This window comes from Mus pahari, chromosome 20 (genome assembly GCF_900095145.1).
Source record: "Mus pahari chromosome 20, PAHARI_EIJ_v1.1, whole genome shotgun sequence".
Taxonomy (NCBI): Eukaryota; Metazoa; Chordata; class Mammalia; order Rodentia; family Muridae; genus Mus; species Mus pahari.
In genome coordinates, this window is record NC_034609.1 from 25,803,972 (window position 1) to 25,821,222 (window position 17,251).

General features: G+C 38.5%; 1 pseudogene; it reads left to right on the top strand.

The window, feature by feature from the left end:
• The window catches only part of LOC115062707, a 119,404-nt pseudogene that overhangs the window by 88,296 nt on the left and 13,857 nt on the right, over window positions 1-17,251 (top strand).

Here is a 17,251-nt window from a genome sequence, read left to right on the forward strand (position 1 = left end):
GATTTCCTACCCCATAGAAAGAACAACTGTATCAACTAACTGGACCACACACACACACACACACACACACACACACACATACACACACACAGACCTTAGCCCCCAGGGACTGTACAATCAACCAAAGAGTATACATAGAGAGAACCAGGGCTCCAGATACGTATGTTGCAGAGGATGGCCTTATCTAACATCAATGGGAAGCCCTTAGTCCTTTGAAGGCTGATGTTTGAAGGGATGCTAGAGCAATGAGGATGGAATGGGTGGAGGAGTACTCTTTTAGAGGCAAAAGGGAATGGGTAGAGGAGGGATGAGGTGAGGGGTTGTTGAGGAATAACCAGGAAGGAGGATATCATTTGAAATGTGAACGAATAAAATGATAAATTTAAAAAATAAATCATTTAGCTGCCATTGTAAAATTAACATAGATATCAGATAAAATATGATCTCTGACCTCTTTTTCTCTCTCTTCCTCTTTCTTGTCAAGGAAAAAGAGATGAACACATCTGATAAAATGAAATTTAGTTTTATGGCTTTGTATAACTATTATGAGGTATGTCGCCACAGTAGTAATCTCAATGAGCATGTGTTGTGAAGGAGCAGGCATTTAAAACAGTTCAATTATCATTTTTATCACTTTAATAAAGACATAACAATTTTCTTATTTCTCATGTCTATGACCTGGCATCAAGCTTTGGACCTGCACCTCATAACCTCCACTTGAAATGTTTGCTGAATGAGTAAATTTAGTTTGGATTTAATTCTTCTCTCCTTGGGATCATTAAGTGCAAGCCAGTTAACTATTGTCATGAAATGTCTAAACACAGTTAATTTCTGATATACATGCTAAGTAGGGTATTTGTATTCAGTTGGTGTTTGTTCTAACTCTCTCCGACTTCAAACGAGACTAGTGTGGTCAAAGACCCTTGGAACTGAAAAGCATTGATTGCTTTCTCTTTATACAAAAGCAATAACAACTATATAAACTCTACTTTTGTGGAGAAATGTTTATATGCAAGCAACACTGATTCTGTCTCTTTTAAAACAATCATATTCCAGCCCATTAGTTGTATATTTAAATTTTTCCACGTTTTGTGTTTCTACTTACTGACCTCTGACTAAACCAGTTTGTATTGGTCACGGTAATTTAAATCCGTGAAGAACCTAATCAAAGCAAATTTTAAAGGGAAAGCTATCCAATTTTTAGGAAGCTAGCAAAATGGTTTTGTTAAATAATAATATAGGGCAAAGGTAGAAAGCAAAGAAGATGTAAAGAAATCTGATTTCTTGAGACAGATATCATATGAAGAAAGCACAGTATGCCTATTCTTTTTTTCCTTTCTCTCTATATTAAATGCTTTATTTGTTTTGCTTTGGTTGTCTTCTTTTAAGACAGGGTTTCTCTGTATCTAGCGCTGTCATGGAATGTGCTCTGTAGACAAGGCTTGCTTGAAACTCACAGAGATCCACCTGCCTCTGCTTCATGAGTGCTGGTACTAAAGGTGTCCTTCATTATTACCAAGTCAAGCCTTAGACGTTTCAAGCCATTAGGTATCTATATAGTGACTATGTACTTTCCAAGTGAAGTCTGCCCATCTCCTACCACCAACAGCACTTCAGTATTTAAAATTTATCTTGCACTTTATATTTTTCCAAAAGCTTCATTGCAAGTGTTCAAATGAGAAGAGAAATTTACAAAAGAATGGTCAAGAATATTTCTGCCTTCTACACCAAGCTGTATCTTGAGAGAAATTGTCAGAGAAATAGGTTCTGCTCAATCTCCATTTTCATCTCTACCATTTAAGTACCTATTACTACCTATTAGAGCAAGGAATAAAAATCTATAACCCACATTGAGCAGACAATAGAAGTGCAAAATACAGATAATCTTCAGTGGTCATGCTTTTTCTTCATGTATCTTTCATTCCCTATGTCAAAGTGTCCTCGTTCCCACATACCTAGGTCCTCAGTCAGGAACATGCCAAGAGTCTAGTTTGAAAGCAGCCCCATAAAATTATAATCAGAGGCTGGGATGTGAGAGTTACAGATAAACAGTGCTCAGTCACTAATCTGCCTTCATGCCCAAATTGAAGCTGAAAATTCCAGTATGGCAAGTCACTTAGAAAAAAATATATTTAAGCACTTGTTAGAAGTCAGAAAATTCCAATGCAGGAATTTTCTTAGAAATAAAAATACCTTTATACAGCATAGCATGGAGTAAAAAAAAATGTTCTATCCCCAGTCTGCCCTTCATCTTTAAAAAATAAGATGTGGACATGGCCTAAGGCTGAGAATCTACACTGATTTTTGTTCTTTACACAAATACTGAAGGTTCATCCTGGGACTTCCCCCCCCCCATATCTCACAGATTTAGTAAATTACAATATCTCTAGGATACTTAAAGGTCAAGAATTTATGTCAAAGGCATATATTGTATAGTTTGTTGCAAAAGATTTAACCTCCCCCCCAAATCTAGCCCATATCCTTGCTGATGAGTTACAATGTTGACAGTTTTGACAACATATCAGTCCCTTTCAGCCTCATTTTATCATCTACTAAATGGGGGTAACACCATAAACCTTCAGGGTGTTGGAACTTATAAAATATGATTATGGCTTAAAATTGGCTCCATTCTAAATTGTGACCTCAGGCCCACTAAAGCATTGTGAGGTTTTCTGCTTCAGTTTGTATTAACCTATGTACTGCCTGATTCACTATGACTCTCTGCATTCAGACAGGTGGCAAAAGCTAGTGCCAATGGCTGTTAAACAAGGAAGATTTAATTTTGAGCAATCTTTTTAAAAGGGCAAATTCCAACATTTGCCAACCAAAGTAAAACTTCTTTGCTGCACTGCCGTTCCTTTTGGATCACAAGATTTTACCTGAATCCTCAACAGATGAGTTCTAATTACTGTGTGTGGAAAGCTGTGTGTTCATGTTGCCATTGATTTGGAATCTGATTCAATTATTGAAGGCTTTATTAAAGCATGTTGCTTGCTAAGTGGCTTCCTACCACCATAATCATTTACCCTCAGTGACCAGTACTGTTCTTAGAAGCACTGCTGACAAGGGAAGATTATTTTTAATGTTCATAGGGTCTGAAGACAATTTCCAGCCAGTGTGTTAAAAAAAAAAAAAAAAGAAAAAGAAATCTGGAATGAAGGTATTCTTTTATGAATGGAATATGTTCTAAGATAAAAGAATGAGTTTCTGGTATGACAGGGAGACAATTTATTGCCTTGAATGATGGCACAGAGCAGCAATTCCTTCTGAGTTGCAGGTGACCCCTACTCTGATGGAAGATATGAGTATAATCACCCTTCTCCACATGGAATGGACCCTTCATTTTGAAACCGAGCTGGCACAGTGATTAGTTCTGGTAAGTGACTCTGAAGAGACCCATTTGTTTAGTACTGTATGTAATTTTAAAAGAAAGGACATGTCAGCACCAGGGAGGAGAGTCAAATGAGGTCACTAGAGAAAGAGTAGGGGACTTCTGCCTGCACTGCTGCCTTGTCTTCCTCAATCCCATCTCCAGTGACCTATACTGCTGAAGATGGATGCAGCAACTAAATGAAACCCTCATTTTCACATTCAGGGAATGACCAGGCCAGCTCCTCTCTGCCCTCAGAAACAGATCCTCATTTGTCTATTTCATAGGATATCACACTTAACCCTTGATGTGATAAGGCCTTTTGCACTTCACCGTTGCATGTCGATATGCACTAAGACTCTTAGAGAAGCCCTGCATATTCAAAATTCACATCTCTGCAATGGCATTTGATCCATGTAGGTGGTAGAACAGTAGTGTGTGTACTCCATCGGCAGTAATGGTGAAATAGCCTAGACACACCCTTTTCTATTCTCATACATGAAAACTGAGCAAAGTAGTCAAGCACTGCCTTTTTTTTTATTTTTTATTTTTATTATTTATTTATTTATTTTTTTGCTTATAGTGATCTCAAACTTCAAGTGCTCTATACTTTGAAAACAAGGTTGTCACCAGGGCCTTTTGGAAACCCAGCTGATGGTTCAAATTCATCTGAAAATATTCTTACCATAAACATCTCATTATACTTTCCCAGGTTATACATTTTATTGAAAATAAAAGACAACTGGCTAGCCATGTTTTCTCTCCTGTTCGACAATCCTAAAGGTTTTCTTGGGTCACAGCCTCTAGTTTCTAACATTACCTGTCTCTTGCTTATGTGTCCCTGTCATCCATTTACAAGAAATGATGAATAAGAGTTTGATTTTCATATTTATGTTTCACAGTGCTACAAGAAGGTGATCATGGGAAAAACACATCAAAAGTTGGAATTAAGTATAGCAAGAAAGAGAAGCAGAAGGGAGGGAGGGGGAGAGAGGGAGGGAGAGAGGAAAGAGCTTTTAAACTATGAGCAAAGAATTTTAAAAAATAAGGCATCACTATTCACACATTGCTCTTCTGTGCTGCAGCCCTGAACTATTCAGTACAAAGGCTTATCTTCCTTCTGCCTATTATTTACTGCTCTGGTTATCAGCTTTTGGAGTGCTTCTTTGAAGGGGTTTTGATGGATCTCATTGACTTCAGCCCTTCTGAGCTACTTAAAAGGGTTTGAAAATTGAAAGCTTTGAAGGGTAGGGATTATAACTTCTTTTCAGTTGTCTATTTCTCTCCAGAAACACTAAATGGATGCCAACCCAGGAATTCATAATTTCCTTTCTTATTTGTTTCTTTCTTGGTTTGTTCTATTTTCGTATCAATGGTAAGCAGGGAATGATGCTTTCGTTTCACAGTCAAGAACTTCAGATTGGATATTTCTGTGAGATGAGGTTTACTGATGGAAAGTTTCTGTATAGTGGGTAGTGACCATTTTATCTTTAGGGACGTAAATACTAGGCCTCTGTATCAAATATCAGAGATTCAAGATAAACTCGGAACACTTATTCAGTCAGTTAATCAGTCTTTGCAGAGCCTTCTTTATAAAAAATGGAGATAATACTAACTCTGGGGAAGAGACATAAAAATTAAATGTCAAAATGCAAATCCAAGCCATTCATCTTTTCCTACAATAGTGCTAGCATTTAATAAACTCCATATTATTTTATGCATAAAAGGAGAAGTAAGGGCGAGCAAAAAGTAGTCGAGAACCTTCTGGGTTGATTATGAGTTGGTTCAAAGTAATTAACTCAATTAGATGCTGCATAAGTAAAACTCAAGACACATAATAAAGAAAAGAAAGATTCTCCTACAACAGTAAACCTTTTCCCCCAGAGCAATTTCTAAAGAGACTGACCTGGATTTGAAATCAGAGCAGTTCATCTTGCCTTATGCCAAGGTGAGATGTGAAAAAAAAAAAAAATGGTAGAAAAGCTATTCAGATGAAAGATTAGGAAAGTATTTTTATCAAAGGTACTAGTAATGGCTTAGGACCCCAGAATGGGAATATGTGATAGTATCTCAGAAAACTAGACTACATTGAATTGGGTAATCAGTAAAGGTCTGAACTGCGTTACTCAAGGGCTAGACCCTGTGGACTATGTTAAGTGTTTCAGTACTTTTGAGGGCTTGCAAAATATTCGTTCTCATTCAAAACTAATAGTATTGTGTCTCTGAGGGTCAAAAAGGAACCCTATACCTTTCTTTTGTTATCTTTGTTGTGGTTGTTTCTGCCTCACTGGGTGAGCTGCAAACCAATTTATTCACTCTGAATGATGGATCCAAGTGTACTTGATATAACCTCCCAAAGTAGAGTTCTCTAGTTCTTTTAAAATCACAGAATTTGTAGGAAACTCCAACAGTCCTCTTTGAGATAGACTGGTGTCTTGTGAGATCATCAACAAACACAGGAGGAGTATTTGAGTATATAGCAAGTCCTGATTGAATTATTTTTCTGCCATTTGGGCTTCTATCTTATTTCATCTATTTCCCTCTTCATGTCTCCCCCCCCCTCTCTTTTTCATCCGCTCCTTTTACCTCTCCACTTCGTTTCCCCCCTTTCTCCTGTCTCTATGAAAGTTCTCCCAAATTTAAAAGGAGAAAGTCTGTTCATCACTGCTGGCTGTGCCTCTGTCACACCGGACTGGCAGGAGACAGTATTCCAAGATGGTTGGGTTTGGGGACCCCAGAAGCTTCCATTGGGAGGTTGGAGCTCTTGGGGTCCCACAAGTCTCCTTTGGATAGAAGGGTAAGCCCAGAGAGACAAAGATAGAATAGAGAAATAGGGAATGGCCAACCAATGAACAGGCCAAATTGAGATCTGTCCCATGTGTAGCAACCAATCCCCGATTCTATGGATGATAGTTATCTTGTATAGATATGTATAGACATCTATGATCCTTGCTATCTGTATTTGCAGACAGGAGCCTAGCTAGCATAACTCTCCTCTGAGAGCCTCTATCCAGGAGCCAATGGAAAAAGACACAGAGACCAACATCCAAACATTAGATGGAGCTTGGAGAGTCTTCTGGAATTGTTGGGGGAAGGATTGAGGCGCTCGAAGAGAACAGGGACTCCACAGGAAGACCAACAGAATCAATTAACCTTAACCTTTGGGGGCTACCAGAGACTGAACCACCAACCAAAGAAAATGATAGGTTTGAACCTAGACTCCCTGCATATATGCAGCAGATGTGCAGCTTGGTCTTCTGCACAACAACTGGTGCAGAGCTGCCCCAGAATCTGTTGTCTGCCTGTGAATCCTGTTCCCCTAACTGGGCCACCTTATCTGGCCTCAGTTGGAGAAAATGTAGCAGTACACAATTAAATTCTCAAATTGATCCTGGCAGCAATGGTGGTGGAGGTGGTAGTGGTGGCTGCAACTAGGGTTGCAACTGCGGCGGCAAGTCCCTTGTGACCCACTCCAATGCTCTTGGTTTGTGAATACAAGACACACACACACACACACACACACACACACACACACACACACACACACCAATCTTGATAAACCTTAAACAGCTCAATGACTAGGCCACTTCCTAACCTACACATGGCTAATCCACCTCCCGCTGATATTCCCAAGTTGTTATTTAGTGAAATTGGTATTCCATCTTTGCTGATCTGGATCCAGTTAGGCAGGCCTTTGGGGGCCACTTTTCTTTGGCTCCTACACGGCAGCTATGCTTTCTATCGAGTACCTTCTCAGGTGTGGTGTCCCCTCTGTTCCACCTTCTCCCTCTTTTCCTCTCTTCTCCACCTTCTTCTTGTTCCTCCCTACTTCCTCAGTCTGTTGCCTAGGAATCCTAAAAGTCCCACCTGTGTCTTCCCTGCCCAGCCATTGCTGCTTTATTTGTCAATCAAAACCAACTAGGAGCATGTTCCGTCAGTGGCTTGTATGTGGACTTGGGGATGCTCATGAAATTTTGGGGACCCAAAATTAACATAGTACAAGCAGCATTAGACCAAACCTACTACAAGAGAGTGCCTAGTCCCCCAGTGACTTGATGAAGGAGAGTAGAGAGGGGAGAGACCCAAGGGTGGGCCTTTTCCTTCTCAGAGGGAAGGGGAGGGAGAGTAGGGGTGATGAAAGGAGGGTAGACTGATATTGGAATGTAAAACCAGTAAATAAAGAAACTAATAAAATATTTCCTGTCTTTAAAAAATAATTTTAAAAAAGGAAAGGTAAAACAACAACAAAAAAATAACACTTTTCTATCAAGACTCCAACATACTTATACTCACAATAAAAAAAGAGTACATGAAATGAGGAAGCAAACCATAAATGAGGGCTAAGAGGGACAATAAAAATGAAAATTAAATGTGAGGCATTAAAATAAATAGTATTCCAGAACACTCAAACACCAATAGTCATTACATCTAAAACAAAAAGTCTGTCATTTTAACCTAAAACACCCTACTCATTAGTACTGTGGTTGACTTGGATCTTACTTTCTTTACTTCTGCATTGATGTCTGAGACAAAAACTTGTATCAGATCATCTACATTATGTATGCTTTCAGACTACTATTTGCAATAAGGACTGAATCCTACCTCTCCTCCACCTAAAATCCCTCTCTAACTCATCATCATCTGAAATGTGCAGCATTAAATACACAGCTATGTGCTAGCAAATCTGTGCAGTGGAACATTTAGACAGTTTGTATTGTATGTCTTGGAAGGGCCAGGCACTTCCACCATGTTTACAACTCTGAAGACTTTTCAATGTTACTTCTTAGAGCAGTGTCTGTGGCAGAACAGCTTACAGCATCAAATGGGCCACTCTCATTTCATCATAATGCAGATGATGATCAAAACTAGGAATTATACTAAGAACTGTTGCATGAAACTCTCCTAGGGTGACATACCACAACATGTGCACTAACACACACACACACACACACACACACACACACACACACACACACACACACTGTGAAACTATTCCCACATTGAAAACTTACAACAGACCCAAGTAGGGATTACATTAAAAGTGACATGATGAACCAATGGGTTTATTGGAGTTCGTAACAGTAGTATGAGCAGTGATGATTTAAAGATAACTCTGTATGGCCAGATGATGACAATATAAACTGCAAAACTAGGGATCTCTAGATTATTTGCAGTAACCACGACCAGTCAAAAACTCTCCTTTAAGGATCTCACTTTACCCTTACTCCACGGAGCTCAGTTAGTAAGTTTTATCGTGGATTTTAATCCTCAAGAGGAGCTTTCATGACAGCTTCCCCAGATGTTAGAAGTTGGCCTCCTACCTGAGCCTTCTGGTTGGACTGTCTCAGTTAGGAGGAATTTGCCACACGGTGTTACATGGTCTGAGTCTTAAATAAATGCTATAGGCACATGTATTCGAATACTGGTCCCCATGTGATAGAGCTGTTTCATGAAATTTAAAAATAGTTATCAGGAGAGATGATGTTTGCAAAGAAAGATCAATGGGGAAGGTATAGCCACGCCCAGGATCTGGTCTATTTATATCTGCTTCCTGGTCAGGTAGAATACCAAAGATCCTTAGTGCTTCACTCATGTCAGCATGAGCACCACACAACTTCACTACTATGATGCACTGGAATCCCATGAACTTGAATAAAAATAAATCTTTGCTCTTTCAATTTGCCTTTGTTAAACTATTTCATCAAAGTGCTGATCAAAATAACTATTATAGAACTTTACTAAACGTCATATGCAAAACATGTTAGCTTTCCCTAGCCATGCACTGAGGCCTATTCTTACTTTCTCTGTTTATAGCTATCAAGCTGAATCTCAGAATAAAAATGCCTCAGGGTCACACAGCAAATGCCATGGTTTGAATTTAGGCATAGACAGGCATGCTATGTCCAGAGGACTTACTTTTAAACTCTATTTTGTGAAGCCAAGATTAATTGTAGCCTTATACTTTTGTAGACAAGTCCACTAATATAAAATCAGACACTATAAGCAATATAATCATATCTAAATGTATTAATTCACATCAATGGGAAATTCACATTTCCAGGTTGTTCTACTAGACTATTTGGTTACTATTGTCAGGATATCTTCAATAAGCTTTCGTGATGCTAACACCCTACTTAAAGAACTCTGCAACAGTAGCACCTAAAATACAGTCATGGTCTACCCAGGAGTCAATGTCTCTAAACCACTAACGATGATTTCGATTTCTCCTTATTGTATCCTGAAAGATGCTGGAGTTAGTATCCAAGCTGTACACTCTATTCTATAAACCAATACCGCCAGCCCATTGATATTTTGCTAAAAGCCCAACACACAATATCCCAGGCCCATTATTATATGCCTTCAGTAGCATGAACTGAATAAAAATGGACACATTACACAGTCATGGTTCCTCCAAGAGTGATTGGAAATAGATCGAAAAAGCTGCAGCACTAACTCAACCAGCCATTCCATCATCGGCTTGTCTCAGGGTAGTAATAAACTTCTCGGTCTGCTAAATTTATGGAGTGGAAGTGTGAGCACAGACTCCGTGTGCTACCCACAGCTTTTCTCAGGTCAGTAGAAGTGATATGAGGATCTGCATGCTGACCATCATAAGTTCCATGTTTTACCAATGTTCTGTCATTAATGATTACTTCAATAATAGTTCAATAGCTGAGGAGATGCGTCAGGCTGACTTAGTAAAGAAGATTAAAAAAAAGGGGGAGCTGCAATACAGAAGTGTTTTTATATGTTATTCCATATATACAAATAACTCATAAAGTTAAGAGTTTAACTTACAAATACCCTCTTTGTCAGTATAACCCACCAATATAACCAACAGTACAGAATCAAGAAAGAATTAGGCAGGTGCATTTCTGGGTCATCTTTCCCTAAAATGAAGGGACTATCTTCATTTCAACCAGGTAAGAGAACCCTACAATATGACCCTTTATGGAATTGTGAAAATGTTAAGATGTCCATTTCTCTTTTTGACAAAGTGGTTGACTTTATATCATCAAATGGTAATGAAAAGTAGTATTTTCCCTTGAAGGATTTGGCTTACTGTCACTGTTCTTTGAGGACTTATTCTATCTGCCTTATTTTTTTCCAGTTTTTTTCTTCCTTAGGACTGACAAATTTTCTAAATGAATGTTCAAGAACATTATGTCAGCCTTTGATGATTTTTGTATCCATCCTTCTAACTCCCCTGATTTTTTCTTTTCAGGACAGACAATGTATTTGATGATGCTTGGATTAGCGACTGCCTTCCACACTCAGATGCCAGCCCCATCAAGGTCAGTACTTATTTTGACTCATTGGTTCATTTTCAGCATGATAAAGTATATAATACAACAATAAGAGCTAAGCCACAAAAGAATACCTCAAGTAACTTTTAAAATATGTTTAATTTTAAATGTATTCTTCTTAAGTCTTTGAAAATTCCATGCAATATATTTGATCATATTCACCAACAGATAACTTAACTCATTCCAAATTTATCCCCATCTCCCTAACCCCCTCCAAATTCATATTCTTTTTTTCCAACTTCATGTCCTTTTTAATTTTTTTTTAAATAACTCAATCAATTCCAACTTGTGTTACCCACGAAACTCTGCACGTGGAGAGAATGTGACCACTCTATTAGGAACAACAACCGTAATGAAACTAACTCACTCCTCCTGTTACTGTAAATATAGCCAAGAATCCATGGCCAGGGAGCTAGCAATCCTTCTTGCTCTAAGTATGTAAACCATGCTCCAGTGGATGGCCCTATAAATGCAGGTACATGAACAACAGAAATTACAAAGTAGATGTCTTATTAAATTACAAAATGTGAAAGAATTTTGGGTATCAGGAGGTAGGGGTAGATCTTAGAAAAATTCAGGTAAATGAGTAAGGGTTATTATGGTTTTATTGCATGAAATTTTTAAATAAAAAATACCATTGGCGAACAAATATTCTCTCTCTCTCTCTCTCTCTCTCTCTCTCTCTCTCTCTCTCTCTCTCTCTCTCTTTGTGTGTGTGTGTGTGTGTGTGTGTGTGTGTGTGTCTGAGTATGTGTATGTGTGTTTCATGCAGAGATTTTCCAAATAGTCTGAAAAGTACCAACTGTATTAAGGTTCATTAGCCATTCATATATTCCAACACATATTTATTCACTTCCCATTTGAGGCATCTCCAGGAGCATTGTTATATAATGCTAAATAAAAGCTAGCCTTAATTTTATTTCTTTATATAAAGGTCATTGGTACACATTGTTAAAATTAAAAAAGAAAAAAAATAGAAATCCTAACCCTGTATTTATATTTGAGTCTTTGCTGGTAATCTTTCTATATGTTCTTTACAAGAGTATAGAGTGCAGCTTATCACTGTAAACATAGCACTCTGGAGACTGAGACCAGTGAAGTGCCATGAGTTGAGGCTATAGAGAGTGGCCAGTCTAGAATCATGCCCTAGATGAAAGAGGGAGAAAAGAAGCAAAAAGGAAAGACAGAAAGACAGAAAGAAAGACAGAAAGGAAGGAAGGAAGGAAGGAAGAAAGGAAGGAAGGAAGGAAGGAAGGAAGGAAGGAAGGAAGGAAGGAAGGAAGGAAGATGGAAGGAAGGAAGAGTATAGATAGATAATAGACAGACAGACAGACAGACAGACAGACAGACAGACAGATGATAGAACAATGATAACTGAAAGGACATTTCTGTCTGTTTGTAAAACAGAATTTCCTTTACAAGGAACTTCTGGGCTTATAATTAACCAAGAATCTACATGGTTTCTACATGGGATGTCAAGAAACAAAGTAAATTTCTTGTGAACATCAAGAACAATGACTGGAGCAAACACTTTCCATGCTCAAGCAGAACCAGTGCTTTTGTAAGCCATTGCTATACTGTAGTTACAGCACAAAGAACATGAGCCAAGCTTAGTGAAAAGTCAAGGCTCTTGGATATACAGGGTATGTATGCATTTCATGTGAGGATGTTAAAGTAGGCACAAGAGGAATGTCTGGAGTAACAGTTGTGTTTTAGAGGAAAAACTTGGAATTATCAAAGCAGCATGTTGAATAAAAGCCAAATATAATACTGTACATCTGGCTTACTTTCTAGAGAGATCTAAGAAATTAATTTCTCCATAAACTAGACTTGGTTTCTATTGAATCCCTCTATGTAAGCATGTTAGGTTTGATTGTAATTATCTTGTACTCACTAGAGTTTTGTTACACAGCTCCTAGTTTTCCAGGAAAACAAAACAGCACAGTCCATATTTAATAACGGTTTACTCTGTATACCTTCATGCCAGCACATTATTCACTACTTGCATGGTGATTTGGCAGTTATGCCCTGAAACATCCATAGTCATTAATAGGACAGCTCTTTATAACCTCTAAATATAAAACAGGCTTATGCAGCTAAACCAAAAGTCACACCTCCTCAAAGTTTCAGAATTCATAAAGCAGAGTCATTTCACATTTTCTCAGCAGGTCTGCAGCATCCTGCTAAGGCTTGAACATCTTAGATCAGAGGTCCTTACCATAGGGTGACCAGGTCAGCAGCAGCAAATCAAAACAAAAACCTGGTGGAATGGCAAATTCTCAGGCACCATGAAAAAGATACTGAATGAAAACTTTGGGAGTAGAGCCCACCATGTGTATTTTAGCAGGTGCTCTTGGTGATTCTCATGGTCAATCCAGGTTAAGGACAACATCCAAAACCAGTACAATTCTTGTTCTGTGATGCTGAGATCACACATACCACATTAATTCTGTGATCACATGTTTTCTGATTCTAAGTTACAGACGAACTAAACTATGTTTAAGGATAATTGAGACTGCAAATAGCAGACAGATCACAGACAGGGACAATTAACTGCAATATCAAAATTTCACACCCACGAACACATGGATTGGGATTAGCAATAAAGAAAGGTATTTTCTAGATATCAAATTCTATGTTGCATATACTTGTGGATTTTTTTTTTTGCTGTATATCCTCTGGGGGGGGGGAACAATGCAAAATATCACTCCATGGTACAGATGTATTTCTGAGATTCTGGGACATTTAAATAATTCCCTGGTTGTAAACTTCAGAGTAGTTCTTCACACTGAAAATGTCATTGGTCTTAGTAAAATGTCATAGTACCTTTGAACTCTTAGAAATTAGTGAAGAAAGGGAGGAATCAAATTTTTGACACACTGTAGCTTCTCAAATCCTTTGAATATTCTTTCTTTTCTTCAGTGAGTAGAAGAGTATGTTTTATAATGTAAATATGTACAAATTGGAACTATATTCAAAGTTATCTTTGAAGAAAACTTGGGGAGTTATATGTCTTTGCTTAATTAATTTATTTTTATGTGTTTTCTGCTTTCATCATATAATAATTTTAAAATCCAGAAATTAAAGAGATTACCAGACTTTCTACTACCTAAGTCTGAGTACTAGGATATACATTCAAAATGTTGGTCTTTATTTCCTGTTTGATGATTCTGTGTCCTCTATATTCTCTGAATGTGTGAAGGGATTTGAAGTGGACTCTAATCAACAAATACTGCAAAATCACTGGGAAATAACTTATTTGGTTAAATCACATGAGATTCTAACTCTATGTTTCTAACTGACAATTCCTGAAATGTTTTGTTTTTTTTTTTTAAATTTTAATCACATTGTGTTCATTTTATGGGTGTTGTGGGGCTGCATGTAAGCATAGGCAAGAAGACAGCTTTCAGCAGTTGGTTCTCTCTTTTAATCATGTGGGTTCTATGTAACTGCCAGTGGCCATGGGTTATTGGGTTCCTGAAAGGAAAGATGGGGTTGGATGGGAAAGATGATGAGAGAAATAACGAGCTAAGACAAAGTTCTCTGTTCCAGGCCCAATGTTTACTTATGAGTCTGAGTGCCTATAGCATTCTACAACTAGGCACACTCCTGCCTAGGTGAGATGAAAGGATCCACTTATTGGCAGATGGCATGATCCCGATCAGATATTTTATATGGGGAAGAGGGCATGTTTGTGTTTTTTCCACAGAATGCTGCAGGAGCTTGCTAGGTGCCAGAGTGAGTGGTGTGATGTACTGACACAAAAGGAGAACGCTGACCTGTGATCTTGCTGAGTGCCCTGACAATGTGACAGGAAAGCTTTGTTGGGTGTATGTTCTTGACACACCTTTGCTTGTGTATGTTCAGGATTAGACAAGCTAAGCTGCCTTGCTTCAAGCTTTTAGACCTTGAAGGTCAGAGAATATAGAGACTGTGAAAACTGATTTTGGAAAATTAATCAAAAGGAAGATTTATAATGACTCTTCTCTTTCCCTTAATGTGACCAGTTATTCTGACTAAATCATGGACTGGTCTATAAATAAATCTAATATTAGAGATTCCAAATATGATGAAGGCTAAAAATCTTTATTAGCCAGTAGAGTTAGCTTGGAGCATAGCCTCCACTATTTACATGAGAAGTAACTTTTTTTTCTGTTGATTCTTAAAGCTACCTCCCAGACACCAGGAGGCTAGATTTGGGTCTGATCCTTGCTAATTTGCAACTGAATTGAGTGCCTGGGACATCCCCACAGACAACCTTAATCTTGTTGCTTTCAGCTTTTGACTTTGTATTTCAAGCAGGTCAGTTACCTCCATGCAGGCTTGCATTCAACAAAGCTCAGATGGGAGTTATTCATCACTATGAAGAGATTCACTGAGTGCATATTGTGACTTTGGTCTGAATGGAAAAAAAGTGTGCAATGAAGGCCAGCAGCCAAAAACAGGCCACTAGTCTATGGCTCTTTTTCAACCTAAGACAGAGGTATGTGCCAAGAGGCCACATTTGTTTATAATAAATGCTAAAAAGCCATGTTTGTGCAAATAAGTACAAACAAGCTTCACATATTCTCCAGAACAGGTCAGAAAACAGTACAGTAGATATAGTCCTAAGACAGGCGTAGCTACCAGTCACCATAATTCCCAGGCAGGACCTAATTTTATTAATAAATAAAAAGGGAGGAACTGGGCCCTCCCCCCAGCCTTGAGTAGGCTGGGTCAGAAGTGGTTTGCCACAGTTGCTAGCTCACCTAGGGTGGGTGGAGTCTTCCAACCTAGGTAAAGACTTTTGTCTGCCGCATCTGCAGCTTCCTATGAGAAGCGACCTGCTGAGCAGCTGAGCTTGATTTCCTGACAGAGCCTGACAAAGCAACCATGATATCCTGGCATGATAGGGGATGGGTTCCCCCCTTTAATAAGCTCAGCCTCATAAGTAAACATTGGGCCATGATCAGAGAACTGTGTCTTGGCTCATTATTTCTCTAGCTGCCTTTCCCATCCAACTCCACCTTTCCTTTCAGGAACCCAATAACCTGTGGCCGCTGGTGGCTACAGTCCCAGGATCCTTTGCCCACTGAACCACCTCACCAATCCCTAAAACTCTCAGTGGCTTTTACATAGCCAAGCTGCCCTAATTCCCTATGGAGACATACACATTGCAAGGGATTAAATATGGGTTCTTGTTGGCAAGCAAGAAGGAATAGAGGTCCTTAACCTGACAGTCCATGAGAAGCTCATTTTGCCAACAGTCGATTAGTGTACAAGCAGATTCTCTCAGTCAAGTTTTTAGAATAGATCTTAATCCTGGATATGTTCTGGTGATAGAATCTATAGCAATTAATCAAAAAAAAAAAAGTTCAAATTTTCCTACCTTCAAAATACGTGACAAAATTTACATTCACCTGTGTTATATATTTCAAATCCTAAATGTGTTAAGCAGCAAAAGATGTTGCAAAGATGAAGTACTTGAGAATGTAGTCGCTCTGGTAGCTACTCCATGTAATATTTCAATTAGGTTTCAAAGTCATGGTCTCTTTTGCTATTTTTAGAAATTATATCAGATTATATTATATAAATTATCTTTTGAAATGACCTGCTCTAACTCTTTCTCATCTCAGTCCTCACACTCTTTTGGTTGTATCCCTGTATCACTTGTCAGTCAAACAGTGAGGTCTGTCCTTCCTTCCTTCCTTCCTTCCTTCCTTCCTTCCTTCCTTCCTTCCTTCCTTCCTTCCTCTTGCTTTCTTTTCTTTTTTCCTTCTTTTCTCCCTTCCTTTCTTTAAATAAAATTGTGAGAAAAAAGTTGAATGTCTAGGCATCATTTACCTCTCTCCTTTCATTCCACCTGCAGTTCATACTGGAGAAACCAATGAGTTTCTTGGGCTGAGTTCAGAGCATGTTTTAGGAGATTATTGAATGGAGAGCAGGTGGGTGATTCGTGCTGCAGTAAGGCAAAGTCTCTGACTAGCCTGATGAATTCCCCATAATCATATAGATGGAAACCCCTTCCCTTATTGTCCCACACTATATTATTTAGTGTTGACCTGAAACTTCAATGTTGCTTAGTACAGAGTTGCATGCAGTTGGCTAGAAAAAAAGGAAGTTGAAAAACATAAGAGCAGCTCTAATGACCTTCCCCATGCCTATCCCACTAGCTAAAGGAATTACAGCAGTCAACAAGTCAAGTTGTGATGAACATTTGCAAATCAACAAAATTGTACTCAATGAAGTGGCTGTTCTGTTTAGAGGATGATACCACACAATGTTTCCTTGTGTAACCTCAGCCAGGTCTCAAATTCAAACCCTCATGCTTTACATACCTAAAAGCTAGGATTTTAAGGGTGCCTAACTATGGCTCTATATCTGCTGAAAGTGAACTAGCCACTTCCTTGCTTCCTTCTGGATTTTCTACTTTTCATCTTGCCTTCCCCCCAACATGAACTACATATACATACACACACACACACACACACACACATATATATACATACATACATGTATAGAGTCCTTGAAACATCAATGGTATTGATGTAAATGCTATAGCTCTTTGGTTTTTTTTTGTTTGTTTGTTTGTTTT